Source organism: Lycorma delicatula, chromosome 4, assembly GCF_047948215.1.
Source record: "Lycorma delicatula isolate Av1 chromosome 4, ASM4794821v1, whole genome shotgun sequence".
NCBI lineage: Eukaryota > Metazoa > Arthropoda > Insecta > Hemiptera > Fulgoridae > Lycorma > Lycorma delicatula.
Genome location: NC_134458.1, coordinates 124549941 through 124562633, shown reverse-complemented (window position 1 = coordinate 124562633; position 12693 = coordinate 124549941).

Sequence of the window (12693 nt, the reverse complement as noted above, 5' to 3'; positions counted from 1 at the left end):
GTGCTACGTATCTAATAGGCCAATTTATTTGAGGTAATGTTTGTTAGTGTTTTATTATATAATTTCTGTATTTTGTATTATAATTAATTAAAGGATCATGTATTATTAATTTTATAATTTTTAAAACTCTGAAGTACATCAAAATGTTGAATTTATTATTTACTTTTTCTACTTGATGCAGGTTAATTATAGGTCAATTATTTTACAGTATGGAAAAATTTTCTTAAAATCATCCAGGGTTTTATATGTTCTTTAATATGATTTTCAGGTTTAGAAGCAAATTTTGTATGTGCTTTGCTAATTTTAGAAAAATTTAATTTTAATTGAGTCAGTATATAATGTTTTAGATTTTTGTTCAGTTGGTGCTCTGTAACTTCTGTTTGATGGAGGTTAGGTTGGAGTCTCATAGAGTATAGACGTGTTTTTTAGCAGCTTGTTCCGAGTGTTTCGTTTTTACGTGTTTCCGTTTGTATTTTGTTCCTATTTTGGTCGTTTTTTCTGTTCTTTTCGTGTTTTTTATGTTTTTGTTGTTTTTTTGAGTAACTTTTACGTTCGTTTGATTGCCATAAACGTCTTTAAGTTTAGTGTTACTTTCCCGCTATTCGTGGTATTTAACTATTAAATACAGTTAAATACCACGTCACATGTTAAATACAGTTAAATACCCGCCCGCGTTATCACCTCCACACATGTGGAGGTGATAACGCGGGCGAACTCCGGCGGAAAAAGGTGACATGCGTCATGTACTGGAGTGGTGCATGTCTGGTGAGGAACTGGATGAGGTAGTAACTAGACCCTGGCCGAATGGGATCATGAAGAAAATTGTACGTATGGTGGATCCTTCGGGCGTTAAGGCCCCTACTTCTCGTTTTATAGACTAATCGGAGCCTAATCCTCAGGACTATATGTCGTGGCGACCTGTAGCAAATTTCTTGTAGATAACTTTATTTGAATATTTTTTAAACAAAAAATGCGTAGCCTAATTCAGTAGACGAACTGAATATATTTTTTTTAAATTTTCATCAAAATTAGTTTTAGTACATTAATTTCATTCTGATTTTCAAAGATTTCATAAAATATAATAAATTTTTAATAGAATTTCAAAAATAATTAAAATATTGACATATTCATTTTCATTTATATAGAAGCGCTGGAAATTGAGTATATACATACGTTCGAAAATTATTGTTTACCCAGGAATAAAAACTACACTGGGAGAGTTGGTAAAGCCTGTTTATACACATGATAATAATTTTGCATAATAGCATTACCAAAATAATACTCAATCAATACAGCTACGTTTTAGTCTATATATTCTGGGTTTAGAATTACACGTGCATATCTTTTTTTTTAATCCACAACAAAAATCGGCTTTTTTTTGTTCACATTTTTCGAGAACACTTTCAAAAACTACATAGAAAATTATACATACAGAAAAACTTGTATGATTTTTAGCTGAATCTGAACCGGAATTCTACAGATAAGAAAGTAATATGGTACGCGAATAATAGATTAACATGAAAACAAATTTTACTGGAAGAATAAATATAAAATACGAGCTACTTAGTAATGTAAAAATACCATTTTATTTTATTATAAAAGTCATTAATTGTTTTCATCATGTTATATTACTTTGCCTTATATATTTATACGTAAAATACATTTTTAAATAGTATATTCACTTTTATTGATTTCTTGTGAGCGATAGTCCTGCTAAAAAATGCATTGCTTGTTTTCTGTATTCAATTCCAAGTTTATTTGATTAAGGTATAACAAATTATAAAAATTATTTTTATTATTACATTGACTCAATTAACTGTATTATTAATATTCATTGTAATTAGTTAATTATTAATAGTTTTTAATACTCATCGTAGTCAAATCAGGGAACTCTGGTTCAAATAACATTTCATTCCTGTTTCTTGTATTCACTTTGCTATGAAGTTTTTAAAAATAAACTCAGAAAATTTAAAATGAATTGTTAAATTTGTTAGTGCAATAAAAAAGAGTAGATAAATAGATAGTTCTAAATCCAGAATAAGTTGACCAATTGACCACAAGTGTAACAGTGCTTATTTTTATGATACTATTACGCACAATTTATTTATTTATTTAAATTAACTTGAGTAGATATAATATTACACAACACGATGATACAGATGTAATAAAAAACACAAAATATAGATACAATAAATCATTTCTAATAAAATTCATCAAGCCTGCTCTCAAAAGTAAATACTTGAGCCGAGAGCAAGAATAATGACAAACAGAGTAATCAAACAAAAAATCATATCAAATCATAATTTACATGTAAAATAGTATTACTTAAATACCACTTAAAGTAGAAAGGAAATAATTTATACAAAACCGAAATATACTATAAACAAATACGAACACAATATAACATGTTATTCAACATATATATCTAACATGTAACAAACAATACAATAAACTATCTTTTATAAAAAGATAATTTAGAGGAATAAAAACAAAAATATTCAAATTAAATTAATACACAATGTTAAAATCATAGTCATTATTTACATAAAAATCTTTTAAATATTTTTTGAAGTGAATAGAAACAAAATTATCCAAATCAATACAAAGCATTAACAATAATCGACGTATTATATAAACATCTCCTAAAGAGAACTCTATTTGCAAAAGGTATGCAAATAATACTCATCAAAGAATTATATAGGAATGATTATAACAGAATTTAAATAAAATTATGATTTTTATAAACAAATAATAATAAATTTTTAAGTTATAAATTTTTAGGATTATAAATTTTAAACGAAGAATAAGCAATTTACTTGGAAAATTATACTGTTTAACCAGACAAATTTTTAATAAGTAGCTAATACTAATTAATAGTGGCTGGAGTACGTAGTCAAACACATTCATTCCCCCAACCAAAATGTCATATGAGAATAATGCCTGAGCAAATGCAAAACTAAGCTAAAATAAAATATGAAATTTAAACTTGTAAAAGAGCCTTCTAACCTTCTTGACTAAATTATTTATATGGATATTAAACTTCAGATTACAATCATAATTTATTCAAGATACGTAACAGAATGAATAAAAGTTAGCACAGTACAATTACAAGTATTCATATTAAGCTAACATCAGTCAAATTTATGTAAAATTATTTTATTAATAATTTTTCTCCTGGTAGAATAATAAACTACTTTAGTTTTAATTGTATTACAATATTATCAAAAGAACCATCACCAAAAGTAATAGCCGTGTCATCAGCAAAACAAGCAAATCTACCCTGAATATTCAAATTGAAAATTCCATTCATATATTCCAGGAATAAAATCGGGCCCAAAACAGTATTCTGTGGAACCCCAGCAATCATAGGAAGATCGCCACTAAATGCACCATTCAGTTAACACATTGTGTTCTGTTATTTAAATATGAATTAAATTTCAAAACAATCTACCTAATACCAGTTTTATGCAATTTATTCAAGAAAAATGAATGATCAACAGAATCAAAGGCTTTTTGTATATCCAGAAAAATTAATTAATGATCTTTCAAATATAAAAAGTTTTTCCCGCTTACTTTCTCTCTCTCTCTCTCTCTCTCTCTCTCTCTCTCTCTCTCTCTCTCTCTCTCTCTCTCTCTCTTTCTGTTTCTCATAGCAATTATCATTTTTTGATAAATTACACCAGTTAATAAAAACAGAAACCTATAAAAAAGATAAAATACTACAGAAAATAATCGGTATTCCACTTATGATTCATTATTACTTCTCGCTAACTCCCCCAACCAACGTTTAGTATTTGATAAAACTATTACTAAAAATATACGAGTATTTAATTATCATTTAATAACAACTGTTGATTAATTTTAGTGAATGAGCAGAAATCAGGACAAAATCTTTCGCCAACCGACACTCAATAACGAAGTGTTTCCGAACCGATGTTTATATGACTTTTCTTCTTTATTTTCACCACTAGAACTTGTCCTGAAAGTCCGTTACAATTTTCATAATTACTTTGTATATGCGGTGGAATTGATAAATATTTCGGAAATTAACAGTAAAATTTTCATAAAATATTCAATGAAATTTATTCAGTTTTAAATTTTTTTAACCGTTGCAACATTGATGTATTCATTAATTTCTATACCTCTAATAAATTTATTTCCATTTTAAAAATTTAATTTATCTTTCTTTGAATTATTATACCCCAAAGAAATATGACAGCATTTAACCAACCTCTTATATTGAAAAATATTCCAATTAATAGTAATAAAATATAAAAGAATTCTATAAAAAAAAAAACGCAGTAGCGAAGATGATCACACCTTCATATAAAAAATATAATAAAATTTTAGATTATAAACGTATTAATAATTTCAGATTTGTCATATCCATTTAACATACTATGACGAACAATCTTAAAAAATGTGAAAAGTTCTGGTGATGGGTGAAGCATTGTTGAGAATTTGACTCACTAGAACTTCTTGAAAAGTTTGGCTTAATTAAAATATGTGAAGAATTTCTAAGCATTTCTAACAGATAATTCCAAAACGGTGTTTTTTTTTTTTTTAATTATAACTTCTCTAAAATAAAAATTGTTTTATAATCAAAGGTACTAAAATTTCGAATGTACTTTCATTTATAATTCTTTAATAATAAAGTGTACCAGAAAAAATATTATAGAACCTTAGATCATTTTTGGTTTAATAAAATAAGGAATTTACTTTTTTTATTTTTACTTATTGATTCACAGATATTCTGAAATTTAAGATAATTCAAAATATTGTCCAAGACTATTGTTAATATTAAAACTTGTGTGGTCACAACAGATGGTTTACAGATACAACAGCTTTTCCTAGCTTGGGTTATCCTGCATTTTATTATATTCGCTCTTTCTGACTGTACAGTACTGTTGTTGCTACTGTGGTTCCTAAATACGTAAAATTGTTGATTTGTTTCAGCTGGTCTACATTAATCCCGTTGTTTATGTAGTTGTCTCTCTCTCTCTCTCTCTCTCTCTCACTTTCTCTTTCTCTCTCGCTTTTTCTTTCTCTTTCTCTTTTTTTTCTTGCTCAGCATCTCACTTCTATTATTATTATTTATCTTTGTTTAACCCCGTAGTATATTTCTCCCTTAAGAATTATTTGTTAAGGAATTTCCTTTTAAAACACAGAAATATGAGAATCATGAATAAAATAAATTTCAATCTTTCTTATCCACTTTTCCTTAGAGTTTCAGAATTATGAAAATTATAATTATTTTACTATTAAAAGAAAATATGTTGTATTTAATTATTCAGTGATTTAATCATTTTATACAAAATTATTCACTCCAGACATTATTTACTTAACTTAAACTATGGGAATAAAATGTAATTAATGAATTTTTTTCATTACGAAAACTTAGAGATGTCTGAACAAAATCTGAGAATCTTTAAAAATATGTCAAGGTCTAAAATGATGTTTATAAAAACAATAAAAAAAAGCTATTATTTTACTCAAACAAATGCAAAAATGAGTATAAGAAATGTAAAAAAGTAACAAAAAATATATATATTCAAGATTGTCTATTTATGTTGTTTGAGGTTAAAAAATAATTTTTTGAAGTTATAAATTTAACTGTTAAAAAGCAGAAAACAGTTTTAGCCATCTTGTGCTTAAACAGTAAATTATAAATCTCTGTATTTAAAACTGTAAGACCTACCATCACCGGAATGGATTTATCATAAGGGTTTGAGAATTATATCGTTATAAACGATTATGAAATTTGACTAGCAGTTATTTATTTTGTAATTGTATACTTATATACTTTCCACTGCATAGATACAGGTTTTTTGTAGATGATTCTATTACAAAACCATTTACAACCTTCTAGCTCAGTAATATTTTACTTCACCTATAAAGTAGAAGGTTTATATGTACTGTTAAGCCTAAAAAGTTTAACCTTTTCTTATTGTCGTTTTTAAATTACGCTTAAATCAAATTGTGTTATGTTACTAACTTAACATTTTAATAATTTCATATTAAAGTAATAAAGTATTAAATGGAACCCAAAGTGCACCGCTTTTACCTGACTTAATATTTAATCAAAAAATCTACTTTAACTAAATTGGAATGAAGGCATTGAAATATGCTTTAAATTAACGGCGAACTAATTTGTTGTTTTTTTTTAAGTTTTTTTCTACTTTTTATATGTTTAATTTATGAACTGATACGTATCTCGAGGGGGTGAGAGGCTGTTTAATATTCATAATTTAGTAGAGTAAATTCTCATAACATAAAGTTCCGGTCAGGTAATGGACAAGATTTTTGTTTTAGGTTCACTGTAACTTTTCATGGGTGACTCTTCATAAATATTTTTTAGCCTAAATTTAAGTTGGTCAAAGAAAAATAGTTAGTTAATGATGCGCTGCTCTTACATTGGTAATAATGCTCCGAACTTCCCACGAACTATGGATAAAATTGGTGTCTTCTTCCTAGGAGCAGCTTGATATTTTATTCAAACAATTTGTTACGCTTTACTGCGATTCCTCGTGAAAATAGATTTTCCTCTCACCACCTACATTTTAATCCTAAATTTTTCTCGAATTCTACGGAAATGAATTAGGAAACCGATTGTACAGCAATTTCACAATAAGCTTAACGGCTGAAAAGCCTATTGAGTTATGAATGGATCTCGTGGTCGCTAACAATGCAAAATATTTTTAATTTTACCAAATTAGTAGATGGTTTGAAAACTGTTACTTTAAATTATTTACACTAAAACAAGATCATTTACTTGATTATTCCATTTAACACATTTAATTGTGTTATACGAGTGTATCTATTTTTTATTGCAAAACTTTACTTAATCCAAGTTATATATTTTTCTGCACTTATGGGCTACATCGAGTTTTTAATAATAAGTTTAAACTTATATTCAATTAACCAAGGTTTGTTCTGAATTTTTCCGAATTAGTTTGGTTTTAGTTTAATTATCTCACTAATACTCCTAACTTTCCCTGCATTGAAGTACCTCGGGGTGTGGATAAGTGAGAACGTCACGTCTCAGAGGCAGCAGAAGTGTCGAATAAGGCCGAGAAAACGGCAGACGCCATCAGTTGGATAATGATCAACATGGAAGTCCGCGAACATTGAAACCGTCTTGTCTCAGGTGGTGCTCTCACAAGTTTAGAACGTAGCATAAAACTTACTACTGCCAGACTTCGTACAAAGTTTTGCACGAAGTTTGGTTCGTCGTATTGGAAAGTGAGAAGCCCATGCAATTCTAACGCGGGTGGACAGGACTGATTCCCTTCGAGTATGCTGCGAGTACAGGACCATCTCAGACGGTGCCGCCGGCGTAGTGGCCGGACTTGCACCCCAGAATTTCCTCGTTCTGAAGATACCGTTGTACAGGAGGGCAGGGAAGGCGGCTGCGGAGGCATTGCCTGTCCGCAAGTGGCAAGAGAGATGGGTTCAGTCGATGAAAGGCAAATAAACTTGCAGTCTGATCCTGACTTTCAGAGAACGCTGTCCGTAAAGAAGAGGTCTGGGATACGAGACCTCACCCAGTTTCTTACCGGTCATGGGTGCTGTAATGCATGGTCGCTGAGACCATCCACGGAATGAATTTACTGCCAGACTTCGTACAAAGTTTTGCACGAAGTTTGGTTCGTCGTATTGGAAAGTGAGAAGCCCATGCAATTCTAACCCGGGTGGACAGGACTGATTCCCTTCGAGTATGCTGCGAGTACAGGACCATCTCAGACGGTGCCGCCGGCGTAGTGGCCGGACTTGCACCCCAGAATTTCCTCGTTCTGAAGATACCGTTGTACAGGAGGGCAGGGAAGGCGGCTGCGGAGGCATTGCCTGTCCGCAAGTGGCAAGAGAGATGGGTTCAGTCGATGAAAGGCAAATAAACTTGCAGTCTGATCCTGACTTTCAGAGAACGCTGTCCGTAAAGAAGAGGTCTGGGATACGAGACCTCACCCAGTTTCTTACCGGTCATGGGTGCTGTAATGCATGGTCGCTGAGACCATCCACGGAATGAATTTATTTTGGGGAGGAGGATATCGTCGAATCACAGGTGTTCATTTGCGATTGGTTCCTGCAGTATAGGGAAACAAGCCGAAGAGAATTCAGCAAGCTTACCTAAAGAACATCATTGCATACGCTGGTGATTGAACGAACGCAGCATGGGGTGTACACTTTGTTAATTAAAATCATCCAAATAAAGATGACGGAAGAAATTCATGGGCTGAATAATTTTAACTGAGTCTTCCTGTGGGCTATCTTTATATTAAATCAGGTCCGGTCCCAAGGTAACCCAAAAAAACTCATCTTCTTATATAGCGTAATAATAAATTAAAAACGAGATCCAAAAACTGTTTACCGACAACCTTAATTAAAATCTAAACTTAGATGTGCCTTTCGATTGTGAAATAATCATCAGCAGATACTGAAGAAAATGTTATGCAGTTAAAATTATTTAAGAAGTAAATATCATAAAAACAAAAAGATTTATCAATTAATATTGTTCATTAAATCTTCTAATTTTTTCCCCAATTTATTTCAATTACTGTTTATGACAGCTCTGTTATTTTTATTTAGTTTGTCAATGCTTTAATCTAAATATTATAAAAATAAGTAAATAAAATATATTAGAATATAAAAATAATATTAAAAATTAAAATACGAATATTGATTCCGAAAAATTAGGTTTTACTACAAATGAATTCCTTTTATGTTGGTTTAACGTTTGTTAAAATACACAGTTATTTAAATAGTATAAAAGAATATTGAAAAGAATGAATGTTAAAAAAAATCCTTCGGCCAATCGTTGAATAATTGTACAGAATTTTATTTCTGCCATTGTTATTGTATTCAGTTGTATGGGTTTTGTTATTTCATTTTTTTTTTTTAAGAATCTAATTTACATCTTTTCATCTTTATAATCGATATATGGTTACAGCTTTTACTATCGGTTTGTTAATATCGAGGTCAGTTTTGTTGTTGATATTTTTTAAGAAAGAGAAATAAGCCTAATGTATAAAGTAGTTCTAAAAACATTTTTTTCTTTTTTTTCATTTAGGTCGGTATGTTTTTTTTTATATCTAAAAAGCAATAGTTATTTAATTTTAGTTAGCTTTTTATATTTCACGCGCAAAAAAATTATACAAAATAAAATAAAGAAAGGTCAAGATTCTTGCGCAGAACTGCGCAAGAATTTTTTACTTCTCATTGCCGACAAATGGTAATATTCAAAACAGATTTTCCTAAGGAAGTAGGTAATTTCCAATCATATGCTTTCGTTACGAGTAGTGTAGGAATGGGAAGGAAGGACAACTTTGAGCTTTGATCCCGAGTATTGCCTTGGCATCTTCCCAGGTGTGAGCTTAATATTTGACCCCATCAGGTTTTTTTTTTGTCTTCAGCCATTTGACTGGTTTGATGCAGCTCTCCAAGATTCCCTATCTAGTGCTAGTCGTTTCATTTCAGTATACCCTCTACATCCTACATCCCTAACAATTTGTTAACATATTCCAAACGTGGCCTGCCTACATAATTTTTTCCTTCTACCTGTCCTTCCAATATTAAAGCGACTATTCCAGGATGCCTTAGTATGTGGCCTATAAGTCTGTCTCTTTTTTTAACTATATTTTTCCAAATGCTTCTTTCTTCATCTGTTTGCCGCAATACCTCTTCATTTGTCACTTTATCCACCCATCTGATTTTTAACATTCTCCTATAGCACCACATTTCAAAAGCTTCTAATCTTTTCTTCTCAGATACTCCGATTGTCCAAGTTTCATTTCCATATAAAGCGACACCAAACATATACTTTCAAAAATCTTTTCCTGACATTTAAACTAATTTTTGATGTAAACAAATTATATTTCTTACTGAAGGCTCGTTTCGCTTGTGCTATTCGGCATTTTATATCGCTCCTGCTTCGTCCATCTTTAGTAATTCTACTTCCCAAATAACAAAATTCTTCTACCTCCATAATCTTTTCTCCTCCTATTTTCACATTCAGCGGTCCATCTTTGTTATTTCTACTACATTTCATTACTTTTGTTTTGTTCTTGTTTATTTTCATGCGATAGTTCTTGCGTAGGACTTCATCTATGCCGTTCATTGTTTCTTCTATATCCTTTTTACTCTCGGCTAGAATTACTATATCATCAGCAAATCGTAGCATCTTTATCTTTTCACCTTGTACTGTTGCTCCGAATCTAAATTGTTCTTTAACATCATTAACTGCTTGTTCCATGTAAAGATTAAAAAGTAACGGAGATAGGGAACATCCTTGTTGGACTCCCTTTCTTATTACGGCTTCTTTCTTATGTTCTTCAATTATTACTGTTGCTGTTTGGTTCCTGTACATGTTAGCAATTGTTCTTCTATCTCTGTATTTGAACCCTAATTTTTTTAAAATGCTGAAAATTTTATTCCAGTCTACGTTATCGAATGCCTTTTCTAGGTCTATAAACGCCAAGTATGTTGGTTTGTTTTTCTTTAATCTTCCTTCTACTATTAATCTGAGGCCTAAAATTGCTTCCCTTGTCCCTATACTTTTCCTGAAACCAAATTGGTCTTCTCCTAACACTTCTTACACTCTCCTCTCAATTTTTCTGTATAGAATTCTAGTTAAGATTTTTGATGCATGACTAGTTATTTCTGTATTCTTCACATTTATCTGCCCCTGCTTTCTTTGATATCATGACTATAACACTTTTTTTGAAGTCTGATGGAAATTCCCCTTTTTCATAAATATTACACACCAGTTTGTATAATCTATCAATCGCTTCCTAACCTGCACTGCGCAGTAATTCTACAGGTATTCCGTCTATTCCAGGAGCCTTTCTGCCATTTAAATCTTTTAATGCTCTCTTAAATTCAGATCTCAGTATTGTTTCTCCCATTTCATCCTCCTCAACTTCCTCTTCTTCCTCTATAACACCATTTTCTAATTAATTTCCTCCGTATAACTCTTCAATATATTCCACCCATCTATCGACTTTACCTTTCGTATTATATATTGGTGTAACATATTTGTTTAACACATTATTAGATTTTAATTTATGTACCCCAAAATTTTCCTTAACTTTCCTGTATGGAAAGTTTCCCCCTCAGGTAAAAAAAAAAATTATTATTACTTAATTATTATTATTATTATTAATATTAATTAATAAAAAAAAATTGACGTCTTCAAAAAAATTGCTTACATCATCAAAAAAATTTTTTTTTTTATTTAAAAAGTTGTTTTCGAGTTCATGTCAAATGCGGTCAGTTTTTCAAAAACTGACCGCAATTGGATCGGGGTATGTTTGCGCTCGTACCATTGATGCTGCGAGTTAATTTTTTTTGTGTGTATGTGTGTGTGAGAGAGAGTAAGCGTGCGCACGCAATTAAAACTACCCTAATCAATTCGCGCTACAGTTTGTCAGAGGACACCATCAAATTGTAGCATAGGCCTTGTGATCTTTCATCCGGTAAGGCATTGATTAATAAAGTGAATGTAAAAAACATTTACACCATTATCCGATGGTATAAAACTTTTACGCCGCAAGAGGTTTTAAAATGTTTGTGTGCATGTAAGTACATTGTTTATTTATTTTGATTATTTTTTTGTTTTTTATTATTATTAATTTTTTTTTATCATGAACAAAGAAAACAATCTCAACTGAATATTATGCAACTTTTTCTTATCACTCAATCCGAAATAAACCATTTTCATAGAATAAAATTTTGCATTCAACTCTTCATCGCTAAACCGATTTACATAATTATTAAATGAAACAAAATGAAACAGCTGGTTCTTTATCGAACCATTCAAAATGAATGCCAACTAAGCGCCATACTTGGTAAACACTCTTCTGATGTCTCATACAGTGATCTCATAGGAACACTATACATCTAATCTTTTTATCGGATAAATTATTAAAGATGAGGCGTTTTTAAAGACATTGATAAACGTTACTTGATCCATCTGGAACGTGTTAACTGCTTGATGCTATTAAACAGAGTGAAAAAGATTTTCTAAATTCATAAGTATCTGGAAATGATCCCTTCCATTTTCCGTAGTGGGATGATATAAGCGTCTTTTTTCTTGGAATTAGCCTTGCGATTGCGCAATTACTTGACACAGACTATCTAACTAGTTACATTTTTTGTGCACGTGATGTCAATATCTTGACGTAACATCTATTAAATTCACACATACAATTGTATACGTGAATTTTATTGCCGCACACATCAAACGGACGTCATTCTTGAACATGAGAGGTGAATTCCTCAAAAAATAGTGATTAAAGAATCGTAACAGAGATGCGAAGCCACACGTTTTACGTGGCTTTAGTATTAGTGAACGGAGTCTGCTTCTTACATATTAAAAGAACTGAAGTTTTGTAAATTTTCTTGTTAAAGATCTCAATTCTTGATAATGACGTAACGTTTCTTTTACTTCTTTTATTCTAATTTCAAGCTTTTTTTATTATTCAAAAGACTTTTCAGATCATAATCGCAAATTATCTAATATTTTTATGATGTAAGCACTAGCTCAATGTCTTGCCCATATGAATGGTATGATAATGCTAAAATAAAGATTCCCTGTATTGCTTCAAACTCTTCAACTATTTCGTTTCAGAAAGAAGTAGTTAAAATGGATGAAAAGTCTTCTGTTTTAAAGAAATTGGACTACCCGTTAAGACAGAA